The sequence below is a fragment of the Corvus brachyrhynchos genome, unplaced genomic scaffold (genome assembly GCF_000691975.1).
Source record: "Corvus brachyrhynchos isolate BGI_N302 unplaced genomic scaffold, ASM69197v1 scaffold103, whole genome shotgun sequence".
NCBI classification, from domain to species: Eukaryota; Metazoa; Chordata; class Aves; order Passeriformes; family Corvidae; genus Corvus; species Corvus brachyrhynchos.
In genome coordinates, this window is record NW_008237436.1 from 893,899 (window position 1) to 904,441 (window position 10,543).

The window sequence follows — 10,543 nt, forward strand, 5'->3', positions numbered from 1 at the left end:
TCCACGTGCCTGCAATCAGAGCCATGTTCACCTCCCAGTCATGGGGCAGCGGGGCCCTGCTGTCCCTGTCTGCCCAACGAGTTCTGCCACTCCACACAGCTCTGGCTTGGAGTCTGTCTGCATTATCACCGCAAGGGAATTGGACTGGACAGTCTGCAAAACAATAAAAAACATGGTACACCACTGCAGTGACAATGCATTCAAGTGCCCACACTCAGAAGAGAAAATATTTTGTTTGCTGATGGAAATACCATTTTCTTCTGTACTCTAAGCCTGTCTCACATAATTCAGAGGTTAAGATGGGAATAATCCAGGGGACTGGTATAACCTAATACTACCAGAGCCAGAGATAGAATTTCATGCATGGAAAAGAAAATTGATTCTATCTAAATATATTTCTTCTTATAAACCTGGTTCTTCTCTAGTAGGCCTCGAGGAAAGCAGGAATAATATTAGAGCAAATCTCTCTATTGCAGCTGCTGACTTGAGATGCTAGGTCAGAAATATTTAGTAAGATAGCCTTTAAAGTATGAAAGTGCACAGCAGCTTAAAAACATATATAATAAGTAACAGGACAGGATATTTGCAATAATTTTTTTATTACATCATGTTTCATCATTTGCTCTAATTGAGTTTTGCAGTTTTGATCATGTCTGCTTTCTAATTTTCTCCCTCTAGTCCATCAAGAAAAAAGGATGATATGGTAATGAAAATAAAGTTAAGATTCTGTGGCTATGTAAATAGCTGGAAATTAGCATGGACTAAGTTACAAATAAATACAAATATGAATGATTTACAGGAAGGAGAAAATGTGCTCATAATGCAAACTGCAGCAAAATTTCTGATCATAGTATAAGCCTGGAGTGTTAAACCCCTGGCGTGGAACCCTTAACAGGAATAGGCAACAAAGTTCTCTCTGTGAAAAGAATTTTAATTGAAGAAATACAGAAGCAGAGGAGAAACTACTGATGAAATGATAATGCGTCCCCAAAGGAACGTCTACTGGGGATAAACTAAAAGGAGTTAACTGTTTGGATGGAATCCAAGTAAACCTTATGTTTGATATTACTTGTCTCTTTTTGCACCAGGGAAAAAAAAATACAACCAGAGTTTTTTACCTTATTAATGGAAATCAATTAGAAACAGTCCAAAAATCAAATAGAAGCCAAGTGAAATGCAGAGCTGACTAGAAGCTCTGAAGGAAATGTTCTTTGTTTTAACTAGGCTATTAGAAAACAAAATATAGAAGCAGTAAGAGCTTCAAAGAAATGCAGTGGACCAGGTCCAAATCCCAGCAACACACTGGTCTGGAAAAGGTTCACTGGACCGTGTAATTTATTTAACACTTTCAATTCCTAGAAGTGTGCCAGTTATAAAACGTACAGCATATATTAAAAACCACATTGCACTTCCTTGAAATTTATGAATGGTTACTAAATTTGAGCTCCTATTTTCCATTTAAAAACCACTTAGTATAACCAGAAGCTAAATAGTTTGGGTTACTCAAAGCAGGGGAATGCAAACAAAAGAAATCTTGGGCGCTGAAAGATTAAGAATGGCTATTGAAAAAAAGGTTACTCATAGAATTTTATGTTTAATTTTGCTAGATATTTCTTTGTTTCTTGTAAATGCAAGTTTTGTCCTAGTTTTAAGGGTAAGATGCTGAAGTTAAGGTACAATCCCTCTGCAAGACAGACCTAGTGTCACTCTATGTCCCATACTGTGTCAGAGCCAGCTTCATTAAGCCAACTACCACTGTGAATCCTGAGATGGGGGTGTGAAAAGGAGGGAAGCAATGCTTCAGCTTTCCTGCCAAGGTGTCTAAAGGCAATAGAGAAGAAGTCTTCTTCTCTCCCATTCCTCAGTGACTTTTCCTGCTTCCCTCCTGTTGCATCCCCTGCACCTGCAGGAAGGTGGCTTCTAGTATCTCAAGGCTCAAAGCTGTATCCCCTTAGGAAGGAAATCAAGAGCCAATTCTCAATCAGTGTAAACTGGCTTGGGTGCACTGGCTTCACTGGGTTTACACAAACTAAACCAACACACTGCAGAGGATACAGAGCATTTCAAATCCTTTAAAAACATTTTGAAAAGGTAGCAAACTTACAGGCATGTGGTATGTGTGAAGAGGGTGAAATCTGAGGATGAAGATGACTCAATGGGAAAACAGCCCACAGAGCAGTGGAGTCAGAAAACATACCTTGTGCATACACACAGGGATGTACCCACACATCCACACATCTGTCTTCTGTGTTACTGATAGAACCACGTCTGCTTTGAGCTCAGGCTGGGATATGAGCTCAAGTGACCTTAATTCCCCTCAAAGGGAGAAAACTTTGTACCATGATCCAGAAATCAGCCAGAACCTGATGCACTGGGCTTTACTCAGCAACCTGGAAAGCTGTGACTGGCTCTCAGGGCCCCACCAATGGCCAGCAGGACAGAGGAAAGGGGAAACTTGCACTACCTGCAGATGAACAGGAGTCTTTCCTCTCTAATTGCTGCCAAGCCAGCATTTTTCATCAACATCCAATCAGCGCCAGAAATTCCTTAAAAGAAAAAAACAGCTCTTTGGAGCAGAGTCCTTTTGTGTATCATCCCAGAGCACAAAGGGGCCCCTAGCTCTCAGGAGGGCCTCCTAGGTACTGGCTCAGTATCACAACTGCAATAATGAAAATAATTTATATTATTATTTTTGTAAGTAAGGATTTTCCCTGTCTTTCTCTCCCTCTGGAACTTGCCAGTTTAGAGGAGAAGACAATGGCTTCTTCGTTACTGCTGGAAAGGCAGAAAAAGAGAAAAGATTTTTGTTGTTGTTGTTATTGGAGGAGATACCAAAGAAATGAAGAAGTGTGTATATTCCCTTTCTGTAGCTGTGAGCATTTCAAAGGCAAGACAGGAGCTTGGAAAATACACAGAGATGTAAAATCCAGGCTCAGCTTTAGCCTCTCTGCTGTGCAGAGACAAAGCACCAGTCAAAATATCTGTGTCAGTGAGTGTTTGCATGTACAGGTGAAAGCAAGAGAGATAAGAAGATGCAGGGAAATAGAAAAAGAGAGAGGGAGAAAATGGATGGTTACTAGGGAGGGACTAGAAAAGGGAAAAAGAGATATATTTAGTCACAATAAATTTTGTTATAACTGGTGAAAATATTTCACTTATAGAACTTTCATTGAAAAATGATATTAAAACTGATGTTTAGAAAAGAGGAATTTCAGTATTTACCTTCTTTTTAATGCAGCCTAAACACTCAATTCTATCTTGGAATTTACTCCTGTCACAGAGTAGAAAGCAGGAAAAAATCTAACAGATAATGAAGTGAAGGAGAAAAGAAGCTGTAACATAAATAAAGCAGGGAAATGCAAATCTGAAAATTTTGATAATTCTTGTTTCTGACAAAATGTATATATCATTGAGCAAAAAAAGTGTTCCTGTTAAAAACTAACATTACTCTCAATTATTCTGAACGGTGCCAGGCTCATTTTTCAATGACATCTTGTTATTATTATATATTACATTCATTACAGGAGAGCCCAGAGGTTCTCAAGCTTCTGTCATGCTGAGTAAGTACAATATTTAGGAAAGATTATCCTCATCTTAAAGAACTGACAAGTTAACTAGGGACAGGATGCAGCAAGCAGGATAAGAACATAAGAGAAGATGGAGAGGAGGAATAAGGAAAGGGACCACGGTGAGAACATCAGTAGCCCAGCTGGAGGGATTTACCACATATTTCACAAGCACCTTCTCCTTTGACTTGTACACAAACAAGCCATGGGCTCTGGTGTGTCCCCCAGAAGTCACCTTCTCCATGATCAGTGAGTACAGTGGGACTGAAAAGGCAGCTGAGGGTGGCTGGCTCCCCATTGATACAAGCAGTGTGGTGGAGCCCCACCGAATGACACACAAGTCACTGCCAGGACACAGGTCAACTCTAAAGCAATCACACGCTGGAGAAAGGCAGGAGAACGGATTAAGCAGATACACAGCATACTTTCTCATTACACGAGTATCTTTCCAAAGCATCCAATGAAATGAGAAATGCAGCTAACTGTAGGCACAAGAGCAACACATCTAGGGCCCCAAGAATTTTGGGATTTCCCTCCATTAGCCACAGCCTCCTGCCTCCCTGCTCACTCATGCCTGTCACTTACATTAGAAGCACAGTTGCCATGGACAGAAGGGCTTTTATGTCTGTCAGCACAGCTGTGCCAAGTTCTCACTTGGTCTGTGGTAGGTGGTCAAGTGGCCCCAACACAGAGACTTTTGCTCTAATTCCCCTATATAACTGTGCATGGGGTGAGGAAGAGAGACTCAGTTTCCCCATCTACACTGGGCTTTTTTTTTTTATCCAAAAGTTCGCAAACCGAGACCCTCCTTTCGTGCCCATTTTTGCTGTATTGACCTCAGAAGTGTCATCTATTGAGTATGAAGCTGCTACTCATTTCTCCTTGAGGATGGGGTCATGCTGTACTTGTTCATAGAAATCCATGCCTGCTCCTCACTCCAAGTGTCATGAAAGGCTGAGGACTCTTCTTTCTTCAGCCTTTGACAGCAGTGCACCTGTACCAGCAAGGCACTACCATGCCTGTGCCTTGTGCATGTCAGGGAGCATCTTCTCATGCACTGAGACAAAAGAAGTGGGAGGTCTCATCAACATTTACCAGCACTGAACGTTTGCTATCTCCCTACACTCCCTATGGGTAAAGGACAACCACTGCTGGCTACTTTGAAAGCAATACTTTGTCTGATAACTAGAAAAAACTGCAGCTGCATACAGTGACAGCACTGATATCCTCTGTTCAGAGACAGCTCTTTTACAGAAGGGAAATTCTATCATTTACTGCTGGGCTATTTTCATGAAAATATCTGCTAAGAAAATTTCCACTGTGAGTAAAAGGTCTAGAAAATGTCTCCCCAACCTCCATTATTTTTATTAAAGTATGCTGACACATGCTCTTGTGACTTTCCCAAGACTTGAGGAAGACAAAATTAAATTTAAAAAGTATAGCAATTTAACATCTTTTTTTTTTTAAACAATGACTCAGAGTATGTGTGAAAGAAAACATTTAATGGCATTTGTCTGAGATTTCCCATGGTTGGTAAAACTCCCCCAGTAACAACTGCTTAGAGTATCACTGGCCAGAAACTTTAGTATTAGAAGATTTATGTCTTTTCTATTACCTGCAGCAATAAACTGCCTTAAAAAAATCCTCTTGTTCCCTAACTACAAGTTGAATTTCAATAAATGTATGTAATATAGCCACAGGAAAGCACAAGGAAGAGTTGTGTGCAGTCTTAAAATTTTACATGCAGTTCTCATTGCCTCAGAAGTTTGATCCGATATTGTCCAATCTTAATGTATCTGTAGTCCCTGGGCTAGAAAAGCAAAATACACCTGAGTCAAAACCTTCTGCTGTAGTCAAATTAAAGGCATAAAAAATTGAAATGACAAGTGGGAGAACTAAAATGGGCTTGTGGCCTTCAAATTCTCTGGTCGGCGAGTAATAGGGGAGCCTTGGCCTAAACTCAAACAGCTTCAGGGTTGTCATAAATTGGAAGAAGGATCTTTGGGATACACTGACATAGCTGGCATATTTCTAATTTCTTAAGCCTTGCTCATGAGATTATACAACCTTGTTGCATAACAACCCCTGTCTACAATATCAGGTGAATTTGCTGCTCCAAAGAGAAGATGATTCAGTGGCTTTCTGCTCCCTTTATACCTGCAGTCTAGTATAAAGCAACCCAAGGGAACTGGACTTTTACTGCCCAGTTCCTGAGTGCTATTAAATTAGCTGCATCTGCCCATTAAACTCCCAACCTCACCTGTGGCAATTCCTCACCTTTGAAAGGTTACTATTATTCTCATCATTATCTGTATCCTGGTAGAGGCTGAATAGCCACACAACTTTAGCATTTTTTTAATAGACATCAATCTTTAGTGCGTAACAGAGAGCCCTTCCAAGTTGCTTCAAAGAGTCAATGAAGGCCCACTTGCAGGCACAGTCCTACTGATACCTTCTGTGAGTCTGTGGTGGTTAAGTAAGAGAAGGATATGTGTGTCCATCATCAGTACTTCTGAGGTGCGGGTTGTGCACTGTCCCACTTCTTTCTCTCTTCCTCCTATACTGGCATGTTCCTACAGAGCATATTCTCAGTAAAACTCAGTAAAACTTGGTGAGAGGCTCCCAACCTGTGGTCTCTGCTGAGGGGTTATCAGTTGGTCTGTGAAATTGATGTTCCACAAAAATATTTTAAACTTATGAACTCCCTATGGCTTCATGGGTGGTCTGGGAAAAAGAAGGTTGAAACGGTTTGAGCTGTTTGAGAACCAGTGGTTTAGGCAAAAAACTCCCACTGGCATCAGAACTGGCTGTGGTTAGGAGCTAAGCACAAGTACAGCCATGCACAAAGGTCCTGCAAAAGCACACAGCTTTTATTTTGTTGAGGCTCGTCATTATCCTGCTACCAAAATGGTGATCAGGGTCCTGCCATGCATCATGCAAACAGTATACACGCAGTGTCAGCAGACAATTCTGTGTATTTCCAGTCACAGCTTTTCTGAGGATTTGGCTGTGCCAGAGGTGGCACTGAAGTCCACAGGACAAGCAAATGAACCACTTTTCATGCTGAATACTATGGTAAACCATAGTGTCTGTGATCACTCTTCTTCCAAAAGTGAACATGCAAAGAGTCATCTGTGTTTGCAGACAAGGCTCCTTCACTTCACCATCTGCAGCATCACATCCATCTTGGCAATAATAAGCTGGCAATGACTGGCAGCAGAAGGTGCTTATGGCATCACTGGACAGCATTTCACCAGCTCCTGGGGAGCAGGATAGCAGTGGTTGAAAGAGAATTGATACTGAAGGTAACATTTGGCATTTCAGGACTAGCTTTTTACTGGTGGACATGAGATAATCAATGTTGACCTCCAGTATGGAGATAGTCCAGCATTCCCCTTTCAGAAAATGTGGTGTTGTGTGTCAGACTCCACAAGTGCAGGTAAATCCTGACTTCTAATGGCTGCTGTTACACATAGCACTTTCAAAATGATTTATTGACAACCCAGCAGGTTCCTCACTGGATTTTCAAAGGATTTCATGACATCTTTTCTCCTTGATTCACACATACATCTGGTATTTCTTTGGCCAAAGAAAGATAAATTTGGCCCAGTTTTGACCAACCTACTTTAATTTTGCAAGTAATAAGAGCTCATGCATTAAACCACAGGTTTGGTCCCTGCTGGCTGAATCTTCATGACACATGGCCTTAAATTTCTTATAAGTACAAGGCAAGGATATGGAGTAGATGCCAGTACTGAAGGTAGAGTCATAACTCAAGAGCTTCTAGGAGGCAGAATGTCTTAATGACACAACTGAGAACATAAGAGACTGACCTCGGAAAGTGAAATAAATGAGCTTGCCTGCCACATTTTCACTTAAAGAAGTCAGTAATGATTAGAAATAAATGGAGATTCACCTTGGAGCAATATAATTTAATACAGCAAACACATTTTGAGTAGAAAACATAAAGCTGAAAATTACTCAGGGTGGGGAGAAAATGATAATAAATTATGCAAATCTATAGGCAGAGAGTCTAATACTAAATATCATAGAAAATCACAGTACCATGAGTGAACACAGCTCCAGTAACATGCAGTGGTGTGTGGGGACAACCTGTAGACAAAAGAAAGTTCTGACATGCCAGGTTTGGTCAGAGAAGGTGGCAAAAGCAGATTATATGGGATGATCATACAAAATGAACAGTGCTGCCAGGGTGTAAGCACTGAAAAGGTCACATTCCCCAAATGAAGCACTGTGTGGTGGCTGCTGTGCTGCTCTGAAACCAGAACGCCTCGAAAAGGCACCTCAGATAGGTACAAACTGCAGCTTACTGCCCTTTTCTGCCTGCAACTGGCCCTAGTGCCAGCACGGCAGACAGAAGAGCAAATAACACTATTGGAAAGCTTTCCAGCTAGGGCTAGATTTTAGTGCAATGCAATTTAAAACACAATAATCTAGGGCTGTAAGTGACAGTTTGGTCTGATTTTTAAGAGGAGCAATTTAAGATTTGCAAGCCCTTGGTTGTATCCAGGTAGTTTCTGCAAGCAGTTATGTGTTCAGGAAGGAAAATAATATCCCAACCAAGTCAGGGCGAGCTGGTAGTAAACTAAACTACACTTAGATTATTGCTGATGATGAAAATGCAACTTGGTTCATCTTTAGTGAGGAGATGGAATCTTTAGTACATTCTTACAGTCTTTTGCAATTATTTCTGCCTCTGCCAGAGCCAGGCAATTAAGCCTGCAGCTCAGTCTTTGCTTTACTAAGCTCTGTCACATTTTCTAGAAGTTCTGGTGAAAGGAGCCTGAAAGGAGGAATTCCAAACTTCTGCCAGTCAATCCTGTATAGAATTACTCTGCTCTGCATCCTCCATATTCTATAAAATTAAAAGTATTTATGATATCCTTGACTTGGTGCCTGCAAAGAGATGATATGCCTAGATCAAGACTGTTTCTGAGTTGCAACCACATGTTACACAAAATTATGATATTAAAGAAGAGCTGATAGATATGAGTCTTGTCTGCTGCATTGTTTACCCTGTTCTCCTGAAGTAATTGTGGATTCACAGTGGAGATTTACACTCAGCTTCCCTTGTATTATTTGCGGCAGCTTTCACTATCTGTCAACAGAAATTTCATGACCGTTGTGGGGGGAAAAAGGTGTAGCCTGGGATGGCAACACATCAGATATCTAGTAGCAGCAATCAACAGCAGTTGTTGTGCAGTAAGTAATGACTAATCAGTTGTGCATTCCTTAATACGTTGCCACAGCCCCCACTTTCCAAGATGGACTGTAAAGCACCTGTTTAGGATCATACTCAAGAAGGTTGTGGTTTGCACATTTTCTTGTTCTCGTTATTGCTCATGTCATTAGATGAGATTCATTTGTCATTAGATGAGATTCATTTGATGCCATTACTTGTGCTCGTTAAAATCTTTGTGACTAGAATATGGTACAGTATCAGCATTTTAATGCCTCATATATTCTCTGAGAGATGATGGCAATAAACGCTACTGCTTTGACCTTCTCTGGGTTTTATGATTTGATTCACTGATCATCTCCCTTCATTCATCTCCATTTGTGTCCCTATAGAGAATGAAAAGCCAGAGAAGAACTATAGTTACCAACAGACAAAAATATTTACAAAATTTAATGTCCCCTATTTGTAAGCAAATCAACAGTTTATAGCCTTTCATCATCTGCATTAAGCATTAATATCCTGCCTTTCCTGTGAGACAGGGATTTCTGTGGGGAGGCAGAATGGCACTGTGTGGATTCTTTAGCGTTACAGGAACACTACAAAGCAGCCTGGTAACTATCCATACCTGTGACAGTACTTGCAGTGAGGAATGGGAAAAAGGGCTTCTTGTTCAGTGCTCTTTACTAGAGTGACCTTAAGAGAATCTCTAGGATTTTATTTTGGGTGATCATGAAGGTGTAGCAGTGACCAATTAACTCCATCACTGCCAAGATTTCTTCAAGCTTTCTTTATAATTGGCCCCCTATCACTGTACGTAGTCAGTAGGATACAAAAGGTGCTCAGAACAGGGATATCCAGGTGAAGATGTGTTAGGCATACTGCCAAACGTCAGCCACCAAACTCAGGAGCTTATTTTAGAGGCCTAGATTGGACCCATCTCCCCACAGCTCCCTGGGTAGAAAGAACATTTTAGAACTCATTTGGCCTGTTTTAGACATCAACCTAAGTTTTCTGTATAGGCAGTGAACTGAAGGAGCTCTTTCAGAAGATGATCTGTAGCACCTGAATAAGACAAATGTGCTGGATTGCTGGCTGGAAGGAGCTGTCTCCTTTGCCTGTTGAGGGAGAGCAACCCTTCCATACAAGCTCTTAAACTGGGGCTTAAAACTAGGCAGCATGATTACCTCCCCTACTCAGAACACTTGACCTGGATGCTCCTGGGAGGTGAAAATAGAGTGTTGTCTGGTGCACACTCCCTGCAACAGCAACTTGTGATTTGAGGGGGTGTTTCTTTCACAGGCTCACTGACTTGAGGGATTTCACCTGATTCATAGCACAGATTCGGGTGTGGTGTTTCAAACAGAATTGCTTGAGCTTGTCCATAAAGAACAAGATGATTTTGGTGTGAAGTGTGACAGAATAATTTGGTTTTTTACCTATTTCCTTTTACAAACATCTACTTTTCAGCAGGCAGATTATGAAATGAGGCCTCATTTGCTCCTGCACTCTGCTGTGCCTTGGTAGAGCAGAAGGACTGTACATGGGGGTTCATTACTCCATCAGTCTCCTATGAATTGCAGCAGCAGATATATAAAGCTGCCATGAAAGACAAACTTTTTTTCACCTGTCACAAGAATTTACTCATCTAGCTTTGGGCAGGGATTTTTACAGGTCACCAGTACATCAAAAATATATCAGCACTAAAACATGGCCCAATTTAGCCTCATACCCAAGCCAGAGCTCTTTTGGGAACAGACAAAGCAGGTACCTGCCCAAA